The sequence below is a fragment of the Gallus gallus genome, chromosome 3 (assembly GCF_016699485.2).
Source record: "Gallus gallus isolate bGalGal1 chromosome 3, bGalGal1.mat.broiler.GRCg7b, whole genome shotgun sequence".
NCBI lineage: Eukaryota > Metazoa > Chordata > Aves > Galliformes > Phasianidae > Gallus > Gallus gallus.
The window spans coordinates 76,847,208-76,873,689 of NC_052534.1; the positions used below are offsets into that span (position 1 = coordinate 76,847,208).

Here is a 26,482-nt window from a genome sequence, read left to right on the forward strand (position 1 = left end):
TCAGGAAGCCATCAGTTATCCTCATGTTGTCCTAGGCCTATCTCTAACCCCAATTCTCACTATAAACACAGTGCTGAGCATTTTCCCTGAATTGCAAGTGTTTGTTAATCCAGTTTTAGTCTTGTAGCTGAAGTAGATCATATAGATGTGAGAAGGTTTGGGACTAGCAGTGGTCATGAATCACCGTGTGATCACTTCACAGCTCATAGTAGAGCCAGGCCTCATGTTATGTTCGAGTTTGGGGTTAGCATCAGGCTTTCATCCACCATGGAGCCAGGAGACTGTTGCTGCTGCACCAAGGCAGTACTGCTGAGGTAGGTCTGGGGATGTTGTTACCAGGGCACATCTTCTGTTCCCAGATGTAGTCTGACAGCCATCACTGGCCTATTCTTGAGTGGGTTTACAGTTAGGTTTTGTATGTAGGCAAGATTAGGGTCTGACTGGCAATGGACATTTGTCCTGAATTATTGTTTGGTTCATAAATAACTACTGAGGTATTTTAAAACCTCTTGTAAAAAGAGTGAGGGAGTCTATGGTTATATGTCCAGCAGGATTTCCTGAATGGTTTTGAGAATGAAGACTTCTTCTAAAATATAAAACATGAGGTTGTGTTTGGTTTTTTTCTCCCCCACTTAAAATCTTCTTCCCTGCTCATCACTGGATGTATTAGATGTTGGTCTACATTCCCTGCAGTCTCTTTTCCATTCAAACAACCAACCTGGATTAAGTTGCACTGGCAAAATTTCACACCGTTCTGTGCAAACTGCACTCTTATTACATATGTGGTGCAAAACCACAGCCTCAACATGTGCCCATTTGTAATCTGCCCTTGCAGTCACCTATGTGATTCACACCTGCAGCTCAACCTTTTACTGAATGTGGGATGAGATGCATTTTTGCACCAGTGCTTAAGTTCAGGTAAGCTGCATGTGGATTTGTCTTTTGTTGGAATATATGTTCTGGTTTTCATATCTTTTTTGTGTGTATGGCATAGGTTTTTTGGTGTGGAAATTGAGGTGCCAATGCTTCTGTGTTTCTTTCAGTGTGTCTGATGTTACCACAAATGCCCAGCAGTAAGGATGAAGTGCTGGTTGCATTAGCCCGTGGTAGAGCTCCTCTGTACTTTGTCTCTGTAGAACTACAGTGAATACTGCTTTAAAGACCACAGTGAATCCAAACTATGTCTCTGTCATGCATGTTGCTCAGGCACAAAAGTATGGAGTCACCTGCTTGGAGCAACTTGCCATTCTTGGGCTAAAAGGCAAAGATTTACCACTCTGCCTTTGGCTGGTCCTCTGAGGGTCAGTAGATCCATACTACTATTTCATTTCAATAGTGCTGTGACATTAATAGCCTTCATTTTTTTTCTGCTTCTTACGATGCCTCTGAGCCAATGTGCCTGCTGGTTGCCTGGTTTAGGACTAGTGAGAAGCTTCAGTCCACTCCTATTCCTGTTCTCAAAAGCACTGAAAAACTCCTCCAGCTCAGTGTAAGTACAGGCCAAATTCACATCACATTGATTATGGCATGACAATAGCAGTCACATGTGCTCAGCTTTCGTTAAGTAGTAGGAAGAACTACTTAATTTGCAATATATAACTTCTCATTGCTAACAGAGACACCAAGTCATATTCCTTTGCTTGTACAGTCTGAGACCTCCCCCAGTGCCCCTCTGGTTCACAGCTGCCTATCATTTCTTTTATACATAAAGTATGAATTAGCGTTCTACTCCAATTTTAAAGCTGTTCATCATTATAATAAATTGGATGAATAAACAACACATTGGACAAACTCATGCCTTAAAAAATTATTGTTAGGTACCGTAGGATTGAGTCTTCTTGGCTCTCTCTTGTTTTTTCTGTGTATTGTTTTGGTGTTTTGATCTTCGCCGTAGGTCCCTTCTTTCCTTATTGAATGCCCCTCACCACTCTCAAAGGGCTCAGAGCTTTCCTCACCCCAGAAAGCAAAGGACAAGACATCAAATCCAGATCTCTTGGAAAATAGTATAATGCACAAACCACAGGAGCAATGGGTGTTCTGAGAGTGCCTTTTCAAATGTTAACTTTGTCCTCTGCTTTGATGCTTTACCAGATGCTCTTCTAAAAGATGAGGAACCTCAGCTGAAGGTTTGACGTTTTGCATTTGTCCTGCGCAAAAAGCAGATACTGTGTTTCTGTAGAAGTTAGTAGTATTGGGTAATAGAAAAAGTATGGATAAGATTTCAGACTAGAGGAGAAATTAGAGTTGACAACCAACATGCCACCCATTTCCTATTAAAAGATAGTGGTTATTTGCTAAAGCCCTGAGGATTAAATCCCAGTATTACCTTTTACATTAGCTTTAACGAACATCTTCCACAAATCACAAACAGATCTTCAGACAAATTAGACTAATACCATGGGAAAATTGAAAGTGCTTTTTCACTCAAAGTTAAGAAATGGTCACAGCACAAGAAAAGCTGCACTTCTTTCTCTGCTCTCACATCCCTTATTTTTTTTTCCTGGTTAAAGTAATCTTTTTCAGGTTGTCAGAAAGTATGTCTGCAGTTGGCACTGGAGGTGAGACAAAATGCACTTAAAAAAACCACTCGTCCTGGGTCAATGGGTTGTACTGCCAGGTTCCTGTTATGGAGAAAATTCTCTAGTTACTACACCACAATATGTTTTTGAGAGAGGCCATCTCTAACTTACTGGCATGCATCTGAAATTTGTAGTACCATATGGAACAACGTATGGACCCTTTGCTTCAAGAGCAACTGCCTGTCACAGTGCACATGCAGACACACTCTTGTCCTTGCCCCAAAAAGGGCACCTTTGTTCCTGCTGTCTACCAGCAGCAACTCCTGGCCTTGGTTTTCCTGCAAGAAGATCCTGGCCCTACCTTTGGAAAGGTTGGGTTGGCACCAGAAAAAGCCTCATGAGGAGAACAAAGGAACTGCTCAGGCTGCACTATCCCATGCTAGGGATTGAGGTCATGTTTGTTTTACTGTTACATACATGAGCCAGGAGCCTGGAACAAGAGGAGAAGACAAAACAGTGCGGTCCTAACCAGTGATGAGGATGATCAAACAGGCTTGTGACAGGGCACAGATTCATTGAATGGCTGAGGTTGGAAGGGACCTCTGGGTCCACCTGGCCCAACCCCTGCCCAACAGGGGCACCCACAGTAGGGTGCCCAGACCCATGTCCAGGCAGCTTTTGGAGATCTCCAAGGAAGAGGTTCACACAGCTCCTCTGGGCACCCTGTGCCAGTTTTCAGTGAACACAGAGAAAAAAAGTGCTGCCTGGTGTTCAGAGGGAACCTCCTGTGCTCCAGTTTGTGCCCATTGCCTCTTTGCCTGACGCAGGGAACCACTGGAAATAAAGTGGCTTCATTTTCTTTGCACCTTCTCTCACAGCCCCCCTGCAGAAGTTGCCTTTGCAGTGCTGGTGGTGGAGCTCTTTCTTGAAACACACAATATGTTGCAATGACAGGCTGATTCTGGATGCTGCCTTATTCATTGGCACCACGTTCTATAATCCCTCTGCCTATAAAATATTTTGCAAAAGACTCCCACGGGGATGAGGATATAAAATCAAAATGAAAGATGGGAAGAATCATAAACACGAGGGTAGATCAGATGCCTAAGCATATTGAGACTGGTGACAAAATTACTGTTCCCATGTGTAAGCACAACTCTCTGTAGAAAAGCTAACTTTTAGCTTTGTTCAAGCGGTGGAAAGTCTCAGAATGGCACCAGCTCATCCATGAGAAATCTGGGACATGCTGTACTTGGTGAGCTGCACCTGGAATCGATTGGCGATCGCCCACAGCGTCATGGCAGGGCTGGCCTGGGAATTGTTTCCCACTTGAGCAGCTCCAAGACGCAAGTTCCCTCTCTAAAGGAGCAGCTGCTATAACTCCCTTCAGTAGAAATGCTGTAGAGATATGTAAAGGCATCTCACAGCACTATATTCGTCTCCTGCTCGCCAGCTTCGAGAAGCACAATGCTTTGAAAATCTGCAGGCTGTGCAATTGCAGTCATCCATTTAGCCAAAAAGGAGGGTTAGTGGTAAGATGGAGTTATTTATTTTCTACTTGCCATGTGGCCTACAATTGTTTTGGAGAAATGGAGAAAGAATTATTTTGAGCTCAGATGTGAAGGGTATGACTAAAATCTTGTAGAGGTTGTTCATGTAATGTAGGTTTTGGAGTAGGCACGTCTACTCAGCCCCATTGCTGTTTGTCAATAGAAAAGGACAAACTCATGCTGTGCTTTCAGGGACAGTTGTGGGAAGGGATTAAACTAGGAGCAAAGAAACTTTAGGAACTGGAGAGTTCTAGGGGTGGTTTTCATTTTCTAGTGTAGGCATTTGCCAAAGTATGCGAGCTGCTTCATCCAAAAAAAGGGTTCAGCCCACCCTTTTGGGCCAGAAAAGCTCCTCCTGATTGGGCAGTAGCAGTGATTTTGGAGAATGGAAGAAACATTGCAAGCAGGAAAACTACAGGCTAATTGTTCACAAATTGTCCATTTAACTATTTATCTGTTGATACGTCCTGTAGCAGAAACATTTATATTCCTTCCAAATTCGCCTATTTTAATTATGACTAAGAGGACATGCACTCTTTTTCTAGAAAAAGAAACAATCATTTCTAGTGTTTTTTCAGGAAGAGGTCTTATAACATTTTTTTTTCTGGTTTTGCTTTCTGTCTTCTCCTTTCATACAGCAGCAACCTAAAGTGGGGACGCATGCATGAAGAAACTTTCTATTTCTTCCTCTATTTTGGAATGTTCTTTTTTAATCAAAGCCATACGTCAGGGTACCTTACTTATCTGACTTGAGATTTTTAATCTTTTGGAATATATCAAAGTGGAAAATAGGGAATGCTTGGGTTTTCCTAACTTTTCAATGTCTCTCTCCATCTTTTCTTAGTTACATGACTTGTGTTTTTTTAAGGTGGTTTGCTCAGTAAAACATTTTTTCTCCCAAAATCTTTTGTTTGAAAAAACAGATCATTTTTTTTCTTTTCAAAAAATTCCTTTTTTTTTTTTTTTTTCCCACTAGTTTGTATTAACATGGATAAAGGCTTTACAGAAGGAATGAAGTTCTGTCACAGCCATGCAAGAGAAAGGGGACACATGAGTGAAGTACACTGGGACCTGGGACATCCTTTTCTTACTGATGAACCAGCCTCAAAAAAAGGGTTTTTCATCACTTAAGAAAGCAAGGCGTATGGAATAAGCTCAGGAGTCTCACTAACATCATACAGGTGCCAGTTTCACTTAGCTAGTCCTTAAAGTAGAACCACATTAGCAACTCTGAATTTTCTTCCATTTCCCTGCCCATACTTTGTGGCCAAGAACTTCTTGCCAGACCCACAAGGGTATTTAGGTGCCCAGATTCTACATTACATCCAACTCAACAATGTGAATTCCAAACCTCTTGAACGCTGCCTAGCTGTATCCTTCCTTGCCTTTGTCATTATGAACTGCATTTGGCTTTTATGGCATTTATTTTTCAAAAGAGGATAAAACATTTTATCACTTATGAAAATGTGGTTACAATTTGTATGCAGCTCTATAGAATATTACTTAGAGGTGTAACTCTTACCATGCCATTTTCTGAATAGTCCATTTACTAAGTGTTAATGTGAGCCTCAGCAGGGTTCAGTTAGTAAACTCATGGATGTTTAGAAGTATTACAGTAATGGCTGTATGAAGTGCCTGATCTTGTAATTAGAAAGCATGCAACTAATGTTTATGCGCATAAATTGTTTCTATTGTCAGAGCTATTTAGATGCAGCTTTGATTTGGGGACAATAAAGCCACTGCTTCTTTCAAACCCTACATACAGGCAGAAAAGTGCTCCTGCAGGCATGAGTGCAACCCTCAGCATCGGGAGCAAGCTGAGACTGTCCTTATCCTCTCATGGGACTCTGAAGCAGCAGTGCAAGTGCCACCAAGATGTGTTTGGTGCAGGATTAAGCCACTTGCAAAAAGGATGGCTCAGGAATTAACCCTGAAAACTCCTGGTGTGCCTGTCTCTCCTGTGGAGTTAGAGATACCAGCACTGGCTTGGGGCACATCGGCATGTCTGTGAGACACAGCCCTGCAGCAGGCACCTGCCTGCATTCCTGAGGTCCCACAGCACTCAGGTGATCAAGTTGGCCTTTTCACAGGGCCACACAGAGGGGCTGCTCTGGCTCTGAGGCCAGTCCAGATGTCTTGGTGTCACCTCAGGGAAGGTCCATGCTGAGAGTGTCACAACTTTCAGCACCTTCCTTCCGACAATGTGACTGAGACAAAGTGTGTGTTGTTACCAATGCTTCATAGACAAGGTGCAGGGAGATTCCACTTACAGTTACAGTTATGCAGCACGGCAGTGAGTCCAGTGCATGTGTATGTTACACAGAATCACAGAATCATAAAGGTTGGAAGGGATCGAGTTCAACCCCCCTGCTGAAGCAGGTTCCTTACATTCAGTTTTGAATGTAAGGAAGGTTTTGAAGGCAGGTTTTGAAGATCTCCAGAGAAGGAAATTCCACATCTTCTCTGGGCAGCCTATTCCAGTGCTCTGTCGTCCTCATAGCAATTAAGTTCTTCTTCATGTTTATATGGAACCTCCCATGTTGCAGTTTTTGCTCATTACCCCTTGTTCTGTCTGTCCTGAAAAGAGCCTAGCCTCATCCATTTGACTCCCACACTTCAGATATTTATGAAGTTAGGTGATCCTCTCTCAGTCTTCTCTTCTACAGATCTCTCAGCCTTTCCTCATATGGAAGATGCTCCAGGCTCCCTGTCATCTTTGTGACCCTTTGCTGGACTCTGTCTAGAAGTTCCATCTTTCTTGAACTGTGGAGCCCAGAACTGGATCCAGCACTCCATGTGTGGCCTCAACAGGGCCACGAGGGCACACTGCTGGTTCATGGCCAACCTGTTGTCCACCAGAACACCCAGGTCCTTCTCTGCAGAGATCCCTTCCAGTAGGTCAGACCCTAACCTGTACAGATGCACACAGTTATTTGTCCCCCTCTGTAGTACTCTGCACTTTCCCTTGATGAACCTCATCAGGTTCCTCTCCACCCAACTCTCCAACCTGTCCAGGACTCTGAATGGCAGCACAGCCTTCTGGTGTGTCAGCCACTCCTCCCAGTTTAGTATTATCAGCAAACTTGCTGAGTGTTTATTCAGGTCATTGATGAAGATGTTGAACAAGACCTGACCCAGCACCAACCCCTGGGAAACACTGCTAGTTACAGACCTCCAACTAGATTCTGCACTGTTGATTGTAACAACCTGAGCTCTGCCAGTCAGGCAGGTCTCAATCCACCTCACTGTCCACTTAACTATCTGACACTTACTAAGCTTCATTACAAGGATATTGTGGGAGAAACAACAAAAGCCTTGCTGAAGTCAAGGTACACAACACTAATTTACACCCTCTGAAAACGAGGAATCCAATCTCAACCTGAGAGGAGTCACTCTCTTTCCATTTAACTGCTGAGGATACCCAGACCCAACTCAGCTACCTGGGTTTTTGGTTTGTGCATTTGGGTGAGTTCCATTCCCAATGACATCTCCAAGGTCCCGTGTTTGTGAGGCTTGGAGTGGTGTCAGGATTCCTGAGTTCCAACTAGCAGCTCAGCCCTTGAAACAGCTTTTCTTTCCAAGCAGTATAGATTTGCTGATGTCAAAGTGAAACCACACTTCAGTGTGAGTGGAGATCATGATTTTCTTAAATTAGGCTTGAAATTTGTTTAAAATGAATTTAATGTGGACTTACTACAGTTAGTCTCTATCTGTATATCTGCAGACAATTAAAAATGTTAGAAAAATGAATTGCTTAGGTTTATGTGGCATTAAGTTCCTGAATAATGTCTGTACCACCCTTTACCATATCTTGATTAGACTGCAGCATGATAAACTACTGAAAAAAAAAAAGAGTGAAAAAGTCTTATTGTAGCCAATTTATTTGCATAATTTGCCATTACTTTTCACATAGATATTCTCAATATGAACCATACTTGCTGGCTTCATGGGCTGGAATGGAATTACTAACACTGATAAATAAACCAAATTGCTGTCTTGCTTCACCAGCTCCTTCCTTTTGAAATACTTTTATACAGCTTCTTGCTGTTTTCTGGAAGTGGTGCAAAATGAACAAGATTTCCAATGTTATCGTGGACATAAGGTATTTGTGATCACAAGTGTAACAGCCTTACAATGTCAAAAGTCATTCAAATTATAGAATCATTGGTGTTGGAAAAGACCCCTGTGATCATCAAGTTCAGCCATCATTTGCTGTCCCTGGACCTCCTCAGATTACTGTCAGTGGATGGTGAGCCTTCAGATGAGGCATACAGAGGGGTCAGCCACACCACTGAGGTAAGAGAAAGAGTTGAAGAATCGTTGCTAATAAGAATTTTCTGTTGGAGTAAACACATAAAATAAATCCACAGAGATTAAAAGAATATTGCAAAACAGCATCTGTACTACAGTATGTTTTTAATGAAAATTAGAATTGAGGAAATAGTTTTTCTTTCAGAAAAGTCAATATTTCCTAAGACAGCAGCAGGAGTCAGTACAGCCTAGATGTCTAGATTTTGTTTGGGATTGAGCTTAATCTTCTAACAGAGCTGAATTTAACATTTTTACTTAAAAAAAGTGAGGAAAAACAGTGAAAACAAAAATCCCCAATGCTTTCATCTTTCAAAATGTTTCTTTGGGGCACCACAATACCTGCTGAAACAGTACATGTCTACACATGTATGTCATCACGTTTTGAGGGAATCTTGGGTTTGCAGCTACTTCTGTATATGGCACTGGCTCCTCCTTTGCCAGTCTTGCTCTACCACCACAAATCTTTGCTCTCAGATCAACCCATGTCTGTTTTCTCATCCCCCCAACACTGCAACTGTTCTGTGAGCTGAAACGGAAAACATGCTTGTCCCTAACAGCTGGGGCAAGGAGGAGATTAGGCATCTTGGTCTTGGGCACTGAAACCAACTTTGCTTTGGTTAATGCAAGGTGTTTCTACATCGAGATTTTCTTAATGAATACTTTGAATAAACTTTGGATAAAGAAAAATAAAACAACAACAAAAAATATAAACTGAGTTCACTTAAGGTAATGAGAATTGTGGAGGGCAATATTTTACTCTTCAGGCTAGGAAAATGTGTGCCTTTTTCCACACCTGAAATCTCCAAGGACAAGAAGGAGATCAAAAGCAAACAGTCAATCTTTGTTTTAAAACAAATGGAACAGTGTTCCCTAGTAGAACAATTCCACCTCCCAGTCCCACAGATCCCCCCCGCCCCCAGTCTCACCCCCAGCCCCATAGAACACCCATCCCACCCCGAAGCTTCGTCAGTATTTCTTAAGGCAGGTAGTGATGCACACAACATACCAATTAGTTCTAATTGCAAAAGCCCACTGTGTGTTTCAAGAAGTATGACACCATCTTTCATCTGATTTCCTAAACAGAATTGCTTGGGATACTCATTTATTTAATTCATCTTTTAGTTATAGTGGAAAATGACGGTAATATGATCAGATGTTAAATATGAGACATATATGTCCACTTGGAAATACCACTAGAAGTTTTTATTATTACAAATAATATGAGGGAGGGTTAAATTCAACCTCTGCAATCAGAGAAAGCTTAATCTTACATGAATATGTAAAACCAATAGGTTATCCACTGCCTGCAGGAGAAGGATTCTCGGTACAGATAGAAACAGCCATAGGTTTTAATGACTCATCTCCTTGTAAACAGACTGGCAAAATAAAGCTACTGTAGTGACCTTGGGATTTCCACCTATACACATTTTATAAATATTTGGTGATACCTAAAATGTATTTTGAACATGTGTTTATTATAATATACTATACCAAAATTAAAAACAGAATAAACTCCAATTACTTCCTAAACATTTTGCCTGATAAATCTGGAACACGTTAAAAATATTTTAGGAATAATTGAAACATTTCACACATACAGTACTGATGCAACATTCTTTTTTATATCTAAACCATCTGTGCGCTACCCCGTGCTTGTCAGATGGGCACTGTGAAAGGAGCCCACTGATTTGCTGGAAATTGCTCTGGCTGAGAAAGCATTTGACCGATATAACCACAGAGGTCACGATTTATTAGCCAAGGCAGCGTGTCACAGCACATAGGCAGGTATCCAACACTAAACTCACCTCAGAAAGCTGCAACCCCTACTGATTTCCTCTGGAACATAATCCAGAAAACATGACTTAAGGGAGGGTCCAGCAGAGGAGCTGCATGATCTGCTGTTTCATGGAAAAACTTTTGGAAGCTATTTTCTGGGGTAATCCATCATGAAATAATCATGGAATAAATGTGTCCTATGTGAAGGTCCTGATCCTTTAACTATTTCTCCCTTGGCTCCTCTATCCACTTCAACAGCCACTGCAAAAGTGGCCCTATTTCTTCCTTACACAGACAGAATACTGCATCCCCAATCCCAGCCCCCATCTCTGTACTTCCAGTGACCACTGTAACTGTTTTAATAATGAGATTATAGTAGGAGTTCATGCACAGTTGATTACATGTGACAATCCCCATAGACCTTTTCAAGCTTTCTGTGATACAGTACCCAATCCTGTAAAAACAGTTCATGCTCTCTTGTTTCTAAGGACGAACTGTTTTGGTTGCATTTGGTTGAACCGAGGTTATGAAGTGAGTCTGATCACTTTCAAACAAAAGCACTGTCATCTTTATTTTTTCACATTTCGTACTATCTTAAAAGTGCATTTGCAGTTGTTCATGTGTTATTTGTGATTTAAAAACAGATTGTATTGGGTGGAAAGGAGAAATGAGTGATTCCCTTCTGGAAAGACTTCCCCACTGATAATTGCCCATAAGATATCTTTGTTGAAATCAAGTAGCGTCTTCTAAAAATGGTATATTAAAAAAATTTACAGTCAGGTGACTAACTCATCACAGTTCTGATCTTGAAGTGTTTTTTCAACTAGAGGTACTAGGATGACTTGACAAGCTCAAATTCCACTAAGGTTAAATTAATTGGAACAGATTTTACTTTTGTCTTCAGTATCAGCCATTTCCTACATGCTGATCCCAAGACCAGTAGTAAGCTAGGCCAACCAGCTTACTATTAATTGGGTCATACCTCTGACCTCTGGGTACAAGCTCAGCATTCATTACCTGCCTAGAGAAAGTACAACTTCCTGAGTTGCTGCCTTAAGAAGACTCGGTGCCATTTTATAGAGCCTTGCTGACACAGATCTGAGTTGACTTGCATTCACCCATTTTACTGTAAGACCAGAAAACATTTCATCAGCTTCATAATGTATTCATACTTCCTTCCAGCTTTGATCCACCAGAACAGAAATACTTATTGAATGCATCTGTCTCATAACGTCTCATTACTAGCACTTTAAACCATCAACATCAAGTAATAGACTTACAGAAGTTCCTTTTGTTCCTCATGTATATTTGTAGAAGACATTTCTCTTATTACATGGATTTCATCCTGTTTTTCCCTATGCAAAACCTATGCAAAACTGGGGTGGGGTCGGGGGGGAGGGGAAGGGGGGGAGGGAAGCAGCTGGTTGGTATGGTCTGAGTTGACTACAAGCTCAGTTTGGGCTAAGAGGACTTTGAGGAGGCAGAACTGATATGGACCACATTTGGACAAAAACACTCAAACACTTGGGAGTTCCTTCCATGGGAAATCTGCTAGAGGAGATCTGGAAAAGAACCATATTTCAGTGTTAGGAGACAAAGTCAACTGCAATGCTCTTGTAACAAACCTTAAAGAAGAAAAAAATTTATCTCCACGTAAGCTGACCAAACATTTTCATGCCTGACCACACTATCTGGTATTGGACAGACCAGTCAGAGGTAAAGCATTACTGGACTCATTATTCATTAATGTAGAAGCGCTCATTAAGGAGGTAAAGACTGAAGGCAGCCTGGGCTGTAGAGACCATGCCCTGGCTGAGTTTGTGATTTTGAGGAATACGGGCCTGGCAAAGAGCAGAGTCAGAATCCTGAAATTCAGGAGAGTGTAATTCTGGCTGTTTAAGGAATTATTGGATGAGATCCCCTGGGAAAGCCCAACACTGGCAGAACTTTCTCTTAGCAGTACAAACTGGCAAGTGTGTACATGCCTATTGTTGGTGGTTGACTGTTGAGAAATGCATGAGAATGTCGTTGTCTTAGAAATTAAATCAGAAGAGACCATCACTTCATCTCATCAGATCTTTTGTGCTTGAGACAGGTTCTCACCCAAACAAGCCATCTCATCTCCAGCCAGGAGAGATAGTCCTCTCGCTGCTAGCTCATGCTGAGCTCTTGGTTCTCATCAGGCTGTGTTGAACACCTCAGGAACAATTAGGACACCCAGGGATTTGTTGGCCATCATTAGGCCGTGGTGCTCAAGTCACAGCTAGGGCAGAAGCAGAAGGACCAGGAAAGGGCTCTGAGGCTCACAGTGATGGAAAGTGCCTGGGTACATAACAGCATTTGCCCCAGACTGGAGATTTCCTAGCCAAACGTGCTGCAACACTGGACACATTCTGACCCAGTGAAGAACCATGTTCACAGGTCAGGATCTACATAGAGGATTGATCTGGAAGAGATAAAATAAACTGAAATCCACCCATCTGGTGCTCACTGCAGGACCTGTGCCAGCATGGAGCTCCACTGGGACCCAGGCCTTACATGTTATATTTTCTGCAGATATTCTTACAATTAAAAACAGGACTACAAAGGAATCTGGGAGGGAGTTCTTGGCAGCATGTTGAAAGCCCCTGAATAATTTTTTAAAAGAAGATTAATGTAACTGTTGCTGTTACCTCTAGGGAAAAGAGCAGCTCCATTTTGCAGCAGTCTGTAATTTGTAAATTGAGTATAATATTGCCACATAAATAATGCTGCAGAGATTAAATCTGGGAAAAGGTGTGAAATGAGAGAGCTTCAGCATCTAAGAAGAAAATGCAGCAAATATTTTTAACAGTCACTGTGGAACAGAATGTATTAACAAATATTTCTATTGTTCAAGTCAGCTCTCGTCTGCTAAATGAGAATAACATGCACTTTACATCATAGAGAAAGTGCCAGATATTGCATTTTTTTTCTATTTCCTTGGAGTTAACCTCTTTAGTCTCCATGTTGCAGTCTTGTGTTGTTGTTCCAAGATTTTTTTTTCTTGAATGTATTCTCTATAAACTGTGTAAACCCCAAATTAATATAAAAAAATTATATTTTTCCTAGATGAGAGAGAATTTACAATGCTACCAGAATGCACCATGTACATAAAAATATTTATACCTATTTATAAAAGTTAGCTAAATGTTTCTTTTTGTCATTTTGTCTCTTGACACTCTGTGTCACCCGGCAGCCTTGTCACAGACCTGTTCCCAGAGCGTGAGGGTTTACTGGTCTTTAGGACCTGCTCTTGTAATACATTATTCACTGAAACCAGCTATATCCACTAGAACTTATAACTAGTAGAAGAAAAATAGAATCCCCGTGTGCTGTTAAAGTGGTTAAGACAGTCATTTTCTGAGTTATTAGCTCAAATTTTGTCAAAGGAAACTTGTTACAGTCAACCATGCCTTAGTATCGGCCTATGATCTATAGGTCTCTCTTTCTCCTTGCTGTGTATTTGTCACCTATGTTCTCATACCCCTAAGAAAACTTCTCCCTTGGCATGATAGAGTAGCAGCTTGAGCTTTGTTTAGGGTACAGTACAGTATGATACTATGCTCCAGTCCAACACTTTGAATGCCCATTATATAGAGAAAGTACACCCGTACAAGTTGTGGAGTGACCAGAGATTGTTTTTCAGCCTTGAGATGGACATTGTTTTGACTACCATAGTATCCTATCACTGGGATTTGAGTGTGTAGAGGGAGATGAGTTGAATGTTATAACCGTCATGCTGTTGAGCCAAATGGACCATCTGCATTCAATAACATCACAAAAAGTCCAAATTTTTTACAGCTCTTTGCCTTGTTTTGGGTAGTTGCAATATTCCACTTGCATTTTTTCTCCTGTCAGGATATTTGTCAATACACAGCACTTATGCTTTTCTAATTATAAATGCATGTAAGTCTCTATTGACAGTTCTGGAGTTTCCTGAAACCTGTGAGGAATTTGAAAATTTCCAACTTGGAACAGAATGTTTCTAAAGTTCCAGTAGATGACTATACTTTTTTTTTAGGACTGAAAGACAAACCCTTTCCAAGCCACCCAAGCAGCTGCCAGTCAATTCCCATGGAGCCTACAGTGTTTATTGCAGTATGCGTATTATGATGGAAGATCAAAAAGGAGAGAGAGATTTAGTAAACATACATACCATTAACACCTCAGAGGATGTCCAATCTTCTGTCTAATCTGCTGCAACATAAATTTCACGATGAAGGAACCTGGAAAGTGTTAAAACAGTTAGTTATATATAACACTTCAAACAGTGGTACTGAAAACAATCAAACCGCCACCAGCCCTTTGAATCTGGTGCACTCTAGAAGCTGCTTTCTTGCAAAATTTCTGCTACTCCTTGCGAACATCTTGAATTTTGCCATTTTTTTTTCGAAGATGAAAACAAACCGCACACGGTACTTGGGCAACAAGCCATTGCTTTCTGGATTTTTTAAATGCTTCAAGTCCCATAACTTACAAACATGAGAACAGCTGTAGTGGTGAAATGAAGGCCCTGTCCAGCCCAGTATACTACCTCTAATAGTGTGAGAAGACCAGAGGGGAAGAGCAAATGAGCAAAGCAAACACATGTGATACTTCTTGTTGTTGCCTGCCAGCCGCCCACCACCTGCGCTGCAAATATTTCTCAAGAATGATGCACAGATGTAGCTTTTATGAACTTGGTATCCCTTGATATCCTCCAAAACACAAACTAGTTGTTGTTGTCGTTGTTGTTGTTATTCTTGTTGTTTTGTGGAGTCTAACCATTTTGATCAATCCAGAAGGTAGTAATGAGACAAAACATTACACAGGATGGGAAGAGAATACAGGCCACGCAGTTGTGAATGGCTATGGAAGAATTTTCCAGCTTCTTGTTAAAGATGGATTGACTTTAAAGTCTGCGACAGCAATATACAGATTACATTTACTTCATACTCTCTCCTGTGATAATTTTTGTACACTTCTCCCATTACTTGCAGTACCATGTGTTAGTACTGTACATTTTTAACTCAAATTAACCAACAAGGATCAACCAAACAGCTTTTTTTTTTTTTTTTTTTTTTTTTTGTGAGTTTTAGAATGGAGAAAACAGCTTAATGCATGTGTCTTGTCTTGTTAGTTGATTGTTGCTATGTTCTGGGTACCTAATCAACAAATACCTACCTCAGGTACTCACTGCACGCCTTCTACAGGAGTTGTCCAAGACATCCAATAAATTCATTCACCTGTCTTTTCTGTGCCCTTCAGAAAGAAGGCTTGGGATATGCTGTGCTTCTAAGGAGATTTTCACAGGGATGGGAAAAGCAAACCTGCTCTGCCCACTGTGATAACTCCTCAGTTTTGAAGCTAGTACGGATGGGAGCAGAGGGTTACCTCTGTGTTGAACGCCTGGCGCCTGGTTTCCAAGGTTTGGTAGGAAGAGGTATTAGAAGGTAGCAGTTCTTCTTCAGCGTAGAATTGCCTGTTGTGACTGGTTCTTAGCTAGTCCTTCTGTCGTAATTATCCCTGAGGATCTAGATGGGTTCTGTCATCTAGCCACGTTGACTGAATCATATCATGTCCCTGAGAAGTGAATATTCATTAAAGACCTTGTTCTTTCTTTCTCAGAGCAGAATCACTCCTCCTCCCCCTGCTCCCTGCCATGAAAAAGGAAAAAGAAAAAAAAAAGTAAAGAGAAGAGAAGAAAGACAAAAATTCTAAGTTCATCTAAACCTATCAACATGTGCAGAACGCATGTCTGTGCCTATTAATCACTGCTGGGGAAACACAAAGCCACAGTGCCATTACGGAAAAGACAACAGATCATTCCAAAGCCATATGGCCACCACCATTGATCCTGACATCCAGGAATCAGTGAATGATCTTGACTGGTAAGAATGTAGAACCAGAGCCAATATTATAACTTCACTGCTTCTACAGACTGTGGGGAAACACGTTTTGAGAGTAATGCAAAGCTGCAACAAAGAGCACATGGATATGCTATCAGTATTTGCTATCAAAGGATCTCATCATATGGCATAATGTGCTTTAAGAGTGATTACAGTAACTTAAAAAAAATTGTATTAGCTCATTTGTTCCTTAATAAATCTGTTTTTTAAGTGAACCCTGAATGAGTTGGAACATTAAGTTATATGGACAGTCTTCCAAATCCTTGTACGAGTACACGATCCCATTTATTTAGGTAGGAATATTCACACATATATATGTATACTAGCACTTATTAAATAAAATAATTATCACATTTTCAAGACTGCTTATAGTAAAGGCCTTGAATATCACAACTGGGTGCATGACTCAATATCTACACTTGGGGCCCTTTATTGCTGCAGAAACCAGATTGGGAATTTCCAACTAGCATAACAGCCTCTAAATGTCTTCATTTTCATATACTGTCTCAGAAAGTAGGTGGTCTCTGACATGGTCTTTAAGTGCAGTGGGCCAGATATTCAGCTGGTATTAATTGTCACTCCTTTGTCTTTGAGAGCATCATGCCAATTTAACCCAGGATAGGATCTGGCTCAGCATGGTCCTTTCCACACTGTCTGCTTAATCTGTCTAAATCTACGTTAATCTAGAGTAGTTTTCAGTATCATTTAAAAGTACCTCAAGGAATAAACTTCTTTCCAATGATAAAATAACATCCAGAGATATTTTCTTACAAAATAGGCTTTAAAAATCTGATCTCCCACACTGCAGAAGCATCCCACAGTCTTCAGTTCTTGGCTGGCACATAAAGACAGTCTAAATTTCAAGAATGCAAGACAGCAGCAGCCACTCTGTTTTGGGGAAACACATAGTGAAGATGTATGGACATAACCCTTGCAGTGACTATGGTCTTCAGGACTAGTGAAGTGTCCCTGACATCCTTCATGTAATAGGGAAGATGTAGCCCCTCATTTTCATGTATTAGAGAAATTTTGCTTTGCATAAAATACTGAAATAGTCAAAGGAGCTGTGTTTGAAGGCAAACCTTTCCTTCCCATACCTGGCTGCAGTGAGGGGAAGTGGTGCCCAAACACTGACCTCCTGGATTGCACTCAGGCATCCTTATCCCATGCCCTGACACAGGGGCACCGTGGTGAAGCTGAAGCAGGGCAGAAGAGCTCCAGCCATGGACTTCTGGGGACTTCTAGTTCAGGCCCTGCTTGGGCCATGTTAGCCCTGGCAGGGCACATGCAGCTGTGACCATGCTGTTTCCTACTTTGGAAAAACATCAGCCTATGTTTGTGCTGCTAGTGAAGCCTACAAGTGCCCAAACAGAAAAGGTAGGTACCACTGCTGCTGCCAGTTGTGTGAGCAGGGAGTGCTTTGCGCTACACAGTTCAAATGGGTTGTCTCTGTATCCCAGAGGCAGGAACTATGCATGTGCACCCTTCAGCTGGCTATCAGGCAAGAATGCATGAAAATTAAACAAATTACTGGCTATTACAAGAAACATATTTCACTAATTGGCTTCTGAGGGCAACATTTTATTGGGCAACAGCTATCAATAGGCAAAGTGTGGCACTTGTTTAATACTGGAGCTTTATTCTAGCCTAAGGGAAAGGAAAGACTAAAGGATCAAGGAGACAAATGAAAAACAAACACAGAAAGCTGCAAAGTTAAAAACACTGAGGAGAGGAAGCCACAAGGGAACAGGATTAGATTTCAGAGTCTCCATAAGTGAGCACTAGGATCTTTCTTGTAAATTAATTCCACACTTAATTTTTGGAATTCTTTCTTACTTTGCTAGACTCCAGCCAAAACTAAGTCAGATGAAATGTTATAAGAGACTGGCATCCTGGGATGTAGTGGTAAACTAGTTTACTTTCACAGTTTCCTTTCATATGTAGATTAAGCGCTGCATTTTCTTTTGTCATTGCTTGCAAAGATCTGAGTTTCCTTCCTAAGGCATCATCTTTTATTAATCAGCTTATCCACAACAGAGTCCAAAGAGACTGGAAATGGGTTCAGACAGATGTTGATAAATGTCTTAAGTTTCTTATAAACTAAATCAAGGCCAACCATGTTTTATTAATAAGCTAACCTTCAAACATATTTTGCCCTCTGTATACTGTATCACACTTTATATGCCATCCTGTTTACACTGCTTGCCCCAGTTTTACTGAATGCTGTTAACATCCTTTACTTAAGAAGGCAAACCCCTATGTATATGTACAACGCTGTCGTAAAGTGTAAATGTTATCATCTGCAAAACTACATGCTATGTACCAGGTGTGGTAAGAAAGGGCTTATTCCTTTATTGCTCCATCTCCTTTCCTCTAATGCTCCTGACCAAACGTACTCAACCAGCATGCAGCTTAGCTGATACTATTGCCATGCCATGGAAAATAGACTTCTGCTGTGTCCTTGAAGATTTTCCCCCTCGCAAGCAACACTGCTGTGGGGCGGATGCTAGATCACTCTATCCTACTTCTAAGCGCTCGTTCCCAGCTGAGAAAAATGAGAAAACAACAGACTGTTCCAGCCAAGAAGAAAGACAACATTCAGTTTCTTTGGACCCAGATCCTTCAGCTATTGCCAAGCATGAAGAGGGCATCTGAACACGTGTTTTTGTTCTATAGAACATCCTTCACATAAATTATAAGCATTTTGAGTAATGCTTCTATAAAATAACTGTATGAATCCATAAATAAGTGGGAGAGTTCTGTGACTGGGTTGATCTGTGAAATCAGAGGACCTAAATAGTATTTCCAATGAAAGATTCAATGATGAGAACAGATGACAGCCTGAGGTAAATGTTTGGTGGGGTGGAGAGGGGTTGGGCAGTGCTCTCTGACTTGGACTGTTAGGGAAATGTTGATCCGGGTGGCTACTACTGACAAGAACCATGAATGTGACTGGTGAGATATACAGGTCATTTTTTTAACCTGTCTCTAGAAGCGAGCATTTCAAAGGCATGGCAATGTTACCGAAAGAAGCATTACAGCAATTACAGACACATGGTGTCCTGCAATATGCCTTACAGTATGATATCTATGGGGGGGGGGGAGGGTCGTCATGCTCATCAAGGTCAGCTGTGGGACATTTTGCAGGATCAGCCTTGATTGGAAAGGTAAGGCACTAAGGCAAAAGCATCTATAGTGAGAGGCCCTCTTGCAAATACAGCTCTGGTGAATGAAGCCGAGAACAGGATGTTCACACAGACACAAAATCCCAAGTAACATGTATCATGAAACACTTCCCATTAGGTCAGAGTTGCACTGCTGCTTCATTGAAATGCAAAGTGTTACACTTAGACTTCAGCTTCCAAACGTAATGTTCTGAAAAATGTTCCTTTCTGCTTGAAGTAACTTTAAGTCCTATCCTGTCTTCTCTTCTGAGTTTTTTGCAATGTTTTCCTATGGGAAATGTTATGAGAAGATATGCAGAATTCAAGTGGAGGAACTTGAAACTCAGCAAATAATTTATCTCAGTGGATCAGGAACCATGAGAGATCCGAAAAGACCCATTGGATAATTAAAGTGATACATGATTGGGAAAATACTTCTGTCTGTGCCAATTAGGCATCTGTTAAAGGTTTTAACAAAACCTAATAAAACTGTGGAGAAAAGAGAAAAAATTCAGAATGATGACTACAATGTACTAGATCTATTGTTTCACAAATGTGTTTTCCATCGTATCACAGTGTGCTAAAACACTTTAAAGCTCTCACTCTTGTCAGGTTCTTGCATAAAAGATCCCCTCTGCTCTTTAGGTGCCTTCTGACAAGTGCAGGATTCCTCTTTGCTGACCAGCCTCAAACCTCACCGAAGCTAATGGGAAATCAGGAAGTTCCTTCACTGGGCAGGTTTGGGCCCAGAGGTACAAATGAAAATATTTTCACTGTCTTTATCATGTCCAGGAGATGAAAGGAGAACTTTCAGTGGCGCTTAGCACCAGCCCTGTAGACTCCATATTCTGGACCTTCTGCAGGATGTACAAATCCTATGTGCCAATTCCTCTTATTTTTATTGTAGCTGATGAAAGTTCTCAGTGTGGGGAATTATGAGATTTCAAGTACCTCAGTTCCTGTGCAAAATCCCTCCAACAAATCAGTTTTCCCTTCAGAAAGAATGAACTACCAGGTTCATGACTCAGTGCATAGTCTCCTGCTGACCACTACCTCCCTCCCTGTCATTTCTGTACAATCTCCACATAGAACCGTAGCATTGCTTCCTCCCAGGCAATTCTGTAGTAACAGCTACAGTTAAAATTCATTGGGAACTAAAGGAAAACAAATTATAATATGTTCTTTGTTAAAACCAAGTGAGCTGTAAGATTCACTAGCTACTTAACCAGTGAAAAGAGGAGTGTGTGCTGTCAATGGATGCACTAAAGCTTTAGATGTCTTACAGTTCAAAATATTTCATGTATTTTCATATTGGCTGTATTTACATGTGATGTCAGGCAATAAGAAATCCACTTAAGCTGGACAAGAAACTTCTTACATCAAAAATCTCTTAGTCATCAAAATCCACTACTCTAAATAGTAAAATGAGGGCTATGCCCACCCTAGAAAAATAAACAAGGACATTGGCACAGGTTTTCAGCATGGGTCAACTATTTTTCTCCCAAGCTACTCTCAAGCACAGCTCAAGTAAAGTAAAATAAAGTAAAAAAGGCCTTTTTCTTTAGGGTTTGTTTGTTTGTTTGTTTGTTTGACTATCATAGAATCATAGAATGGTTTCGTTTGGAAGGGACCTTAAAGTTTATCTAATAGAATGCTATGGGTAGGGGCAACTTTTGCAAGATTGCTCAAAACTCCATCCAACCTGGCTTTGAATGCCTCCAGGATTAGAGCATCCACAACCTTTCTAGGCAGTCTGTGCCAGTGCCTCACCACCCTCTGAATAAAGAATTTATTATTTGGAGAGTAATTTCACAGTGGTTTCTACATCTTATTCTGCGAGGCTTTCTGCAAATTCCCAGCTGAATGTCTTCAATACAGGTATCTGGAAAGACCAGTTGCTCTTAGTACAGCATCCTTCCTCTTCATTGCAGGGTGTGGGGACAATGCAGACCCTCCCAAACTTTTATGGCCAACTGTACCAAGGGATCCATGCAAATACTGTAGCTCACATGTGTGCGAGCACATGTGAGTTTCCCACATGCATGCACCTTTCTCGAAAAGGGATCAAGACACCATCTAACGCCGCATTTCTCATGTACATGACAGCAAAGCCTTGACTTCAGTGGCACAAGGGCTTTATCACAGCCCTTCTCGCCTTGGCTGGAGAGAACATTCAAGCCACAGAGAGCTCCTGACTGGCACAGAGCTGGGAAGTGGCCCCTGCTTTGCAGATGTTGGGGCAAGCGTACAAGCCACAGCTGCTGGCCCTGAAGGTGTAACCCTAATCCCATGCCACAGAGTGACTGCAGAGCAAAGGAGCCCTGGGCATGAGAGCTGGCTGAGAGGCTGTGTGTGTGTTTTGAAAGAATTAAAATGGCTGGCTGTTGGCGGGAGAACAGCTTGTTTAATTGCTCAGTGGAGGCCTGGCTCACCTATAGTGCGATTGGAGCAGTGTGTAATCAGGGAGAGTGTAACTGATGGGAAAAATGTGCTGCTTTTACTGAGTGTAATAGATGCTATAAGGTACAACCTGCTGTGTAGTTTAACAGCCCCTATTAAAACCCCAGACAAAGCATTTGTTGGGATTGTGGAAATTCTGCAAAATGGCCTGTCCCAAAAGTGACTGGAGAGCACAGACCCTTTCTTTTTTTATAAACCAAATCATAAAAATTAAAAAAAAAATAGAAAAAGCAATTTCTGAATATGTGGCTGGATTAATGAAATTAACAGAGCACGCTAGTTCAGAGGAGTTTAATGACACTCTAAGGGAAATACAAAATGAAGCCATTAAAACCAGCAACTGAATTAAGTTGACTTGATCCCTTCTGTGCCACAAATTGATTCAACAATGAAGACAACTGCTAAAAATGCCAGGGAGTTGCAACAGCATCTGGTAATCTTTACAACAGATAAACTGGTGGTGAGGCGGACAGCACAGGCAGCACATGGACTATACTTTTTCCCCCCTATTCTTGTGGTAACCAATCTTCAAAACATGATCACTGCAAAAATACTGAGGTTAAAAAATACAACTACCACCTCACAAGGGGCATGGTGAAGGTCCCAAATGGCCTCCTGGAGTCTCTGGGAAATGCTGCTGCAACCCTACACTAAATTAAGCCATGGTTTTATTTCTATATAATTAAAGGAGCAACACTTATTACAAAACTCATTTCACAGTCTGCTGCTTGTAACTGTGCTTACACTGTTAGGAACTGTTCAGAAGCACAACTGAAACATACAAAAAGAAAATCCTTGCTGCACTGACTGTTGCTACAGTGAAGGTAAAGAAAAAAAAAAAGAATACATTAAATACCCAAGAAATGAGAGGATAGTATTCCACCCTGCAAGCGAATGTCCAGTTTGGTACTGCTGGAGTAATAGCTCTGCTGCCACAGGCACAGAATCAGGCCACTGGGATGCTCTGCTCTGTATTTTCTGCTGATGACATCCTGACTCCTGACTCCAGGGCAGGGATGCACCTCCTGCAGGCAGTGCAGGCAGAACAGGCAGCCCAAGCTACATAGATACTCCCAGTCCACCCCTTCTAGCCAAGCAGGAGCTCTTAGCCCCCATGGCAGGAGGAAAACAGAGAAGAGTCATTTCTGAGAAGTAGAAGGATTGCAACAAGAGGTTGATGACCACAGTAACAGAAACTGGGAGAATCTAACAGCACAGAAGTTATGGTCATGTACTGTAGGGGTGAAAGAATCCATGCTACCTGTATGCAAAAAAAAAAAAAAAAAAAAAAAGTCTAGAGGATATAGCTAATGTACAGGAATTCTTGACCATCAGTCAGTTATGGATTACAGAACCACGAGTATCCTGTGGCTGGGAGAAAACCAAATGTCTCCGAAGAATATATAAGAGTGGCTGGCATTTTGAATATCCCCTGAAGTGTTGGTGCTATTGAACAAGGACGGCCTTGGGAGATCTACCAAGATTACTAATCTGGTCTGTCAACAGCTGCTTTTAATACTACTGATGAATTTCCTTCAGTTACCCTTCTGAAACCAAGTGTCTCAATTGCTCTCTGAAATTTTAAATTACTCAGACTTGGATTTTTTGGGTCAGCCTCTCTGACATCACATCCATAACGAACCAACCCTCATTACTCAGTAAAATACGTTTGGAAGAACATACTGTATGATTATTGAGGTAGTTAGTCCTTGTGATAGGAATGCTGGATCCTGTCACTGTAGGAAAGCATGCTTTCCAGTCACAGGATTTAAGTCTTTTAGTGCCTGCTTTTCATCATGGGTTGGTGTTTACCTACTGACCGAATAAGCAAAGGGAGGGGCAGACATCCTCTCTCTAGATGCACAGTGCAGCAGGAACAGGTAAGTGGGGAGACACATCACCTTCAGTTTCTCTTCCCCGGTAAACTGCAAAGTCTCAGCTGGAAAGCTTTTTTTTACCATCCCTGAAACACAGCCTTTGACTGCTCTAAGTTGCAACTTGGATAAAAAGAAACAGAAAACAACTGAACTGATACTCTTCCAGCCAAAAAAAAAAAAAAAAAAGTGGTATCTGCCATATTGCCTCTGCTGTAGATATTGAGTATTAAATTGTTGATGGTTTACAGGCTGGTTCAGTCTGGTTCTGTGATTAGCAGGGTGGATGGATCTGCAGATCCATGCCTCCAGAAAGGGGAAACAGGGGACCTTGAATGATTAAAAACAGTGGCAACAATCTGAGGAGGAACAAACTAATTTACTAAATAAGATATCGGAATGCAAGATAACACATTACAATACAATACAATACAATAATACAATATAATTAGAATTGAAGCTAATAAATCAAATATAATGAGAGAGAGTGTCCGAAAGGTGGAAAGGCCTCACCGTAATGCTGAGGTGAGATGCGCAGCAAGGTCAAGCGGCGGGGAGGAGAGCTGAAAAAGGGGAGGTCCCGTGACCTTGACCTTGCCAGGGGTTATATCTCCTCTCTGAACACACAGTCTTCCAGGATACACGATTTTTGGTTATCGGTATTCCGCATCATAACATCACGTAGTGCACTGGAGCATTAACTTTTTAACTCCCAGTGCACTACATGATGTTATGATGCGGAACACCGATAACCAAAAATCATACAACCATGACATAAATTTAATCATCCAGATCCTAAAAAGCTCTTTCATCTCAAACAAATCTAAGAAAAAATCTTTTCCCTCAAAATCTTATTGCTCATAGAAAGTGCTGAGCTCTGGACTAAACTACAGCTTAAATGAATTTGGTTATGAAACAATATTCAGTCCTGATATACTTCGGTATTGCTGTAAAGACTTCAGTGGATGTCATCTACTTCAGATCATTTCCAAGAATGAAACCACACTGAACTCCAGCACTCATATTTTCTCCTAGATGCCTGGAAGCCCTGGATCACTGAGCAACCAAGTTTTTCAGCCCTTTATCTATTTTCATTGTACTTTTATCCACACATACTGAAAACAGTCAGCAATACACAGCGTTCTAGCCTCTGCTGTATTTGTATATTGGTGCAATATTTTTTGCTTTGTTTAAAGGTCAGATTACATTAGCAGTTCACATTCCTGGTTAAACATGCAGGCAGATGTTTTCTTCAGGGGGCAGATCATGTAGGAGGAGGCATCTTTCTCTCCTCCGGTCTTCAGTCAAGCTAGGCTTGTCATCCTCAGCTGTGTAAATGTGCATCTTAACTGAATGGCATATGCTTCATTTCGGGCTAACATTTCAATGAACTTAAAACCTTTCAAGGGTTTGTTATCTCTTAGTTAAATCCTGGGACACTGAAATTAATGGCAGGTCTGCTGTTGACTTCAGGAAATGGTACTGGAACTCCTGCCTCCCCCTCAGCAGAAATGTGGTTCAGTCATGAAAAATGGAAATATATTTCACTCTATTTAGCAAGGACACATTCTGAAAAGCAATTTGGCACTGAGGAAATAAGTCTGGTTCATAAAACAGCCATGTATGAAGAAATGACTTTTGCAAAGCCTCCAGCTTCTCTTTAATTAGGCTAATAACCTAAGGCTGTGACAGGTCTTCTGCAGAGCTGGAAGTCCTTGTGGACTCAGCCTCCAACTGCATGTGCACATGTGAGTTCTACAATTTTTCTATTATTTTCTGTGAAACATGCATCCTCTCACTTGGATTTTCAAGGTCCAATTGAACATGCCGGCTTTGTACAAGGAATTGATTAAAACAAATATTTCCAAGTTGAGAGATCATGGCATTACTGCATCTTTCCAAAGCATTTGCTTTTAATTCATGGCAAAGAGAAGTTTGAAATGATGAAAAAGAATGTAAACAAAGCAGTGCTCTCCGCAAAACGCTCTCACAATGGTTGAGGCTCTGAAAGCTGCTTTTTACAAGACAGAGGACAGTGGACAGTGGACCCATCCACTATTCTCTAGCAGGGCACTCTCCTGTGTTCAAACTGGTTCAAAAGGTAGAGGTTGTCTCTCGTAATGGCCCCACTGACTCCTCATTGAGTGTCAGAAGCCTTCACCCATAAATTAAATTATCAGCTGGGTCTTCTGGTGGCTTCCTTTGGTCCAGTCACGTATGGCTCAGTCAGCAACTCTCACTGCCACACAGGGCTGAGAGGAAGGTTGGATTCTGAGCCAGTACTTAGTCAGAATGACTCTGTGTATGGCATGGACTTCAGAGTGATACTGCAGGGCTACTTGCTGTTTGCTAAGACTGTTCGCACGTCTCAATCCTGTTTTCATTTGCTAACAAATCTGCAAAACCATGATTTGAAGCTTTCCAACGGTCATTTGTAGTTGGGTGGATCTTTTGAAAAATAGATGAATATCTACTAAAACAAACAAACAAACAAAAAAGGTATGGCCACATCCAAGATTTCACCAAGAAAAAAATAAACAGCTTTGCCACTCTTGAAAAAACAGATGTGGCTTTTTTAAACAGAAAGCTCGAATGCAGCTGTACTAGTGAATCCAGCCTTTCTCATGTGATCTTTATACCAGGGATGGGTCTGCTCCTGTGAAAGCCTGCCCAGACTAACTGAGCTCTGAAAAAAATAGTGGGCTTATAGGCAGGAGCCTTTTCCTGGTTAGATCGGTAGAGTATAAAGCTGCTGAGCATGCTCACGTTGCTTCCAGTCTGCAGACATCCCCACTGGCCCTGCAAGGGCCTGAGCTTCTCCTCATGTGGCTCCATGTCTGCTGGCATGGCCTCCCACCAGGGAATGCCTCCGGAAGAGGAGGAGGAAAACTCTCTGATCTGAACCTTGCATAAGACGAA

At 41.4% G+C, this 26,482-nt stretch overlaps 2 long non-coding RNA genes across 2 annotated transcripts in view; one reads left to right on the top strand and one right to left on the bottom strand.

The window, feature by feature from the left end:
- The window catches only part of LOC121110306, a 32,743-nt gene extending 13,387 nt beyond the window's left edge, over window positions 1-19,356 (top strand). Inside the window, exon 3 of the long non-coding RNA XR_005858649.1 lies at window positions 15,785-19,356. This is a non-coding gene — a long non-coding RNA (uncharacterized LOC121110306). The remainder of the gene's footprint in view (window positions 1-15,784) is intronic.
- Window positions 9,326-26,482, bottom strand: part of LOC101750958 — a 39,995-nt gene continuing 22,838 nt past the window's right edge. Inside the window, exons 2-4 of the long non-coding RNA XR_001466092.3 lie at window positions 15,341-15,813; window positions 14,334-14,403; window positions 9,326-11,718 (exon numbers count right to left, since the gene is read on the bottom strand). This is a non-coding gene — a long non-coding RNA (uncharacterized LOC101750958). The remainder of the gene's footprint in view (window positions 11,719-14,333; window positions 14,404-15,340; window positions 15,814-26,482) is intronic.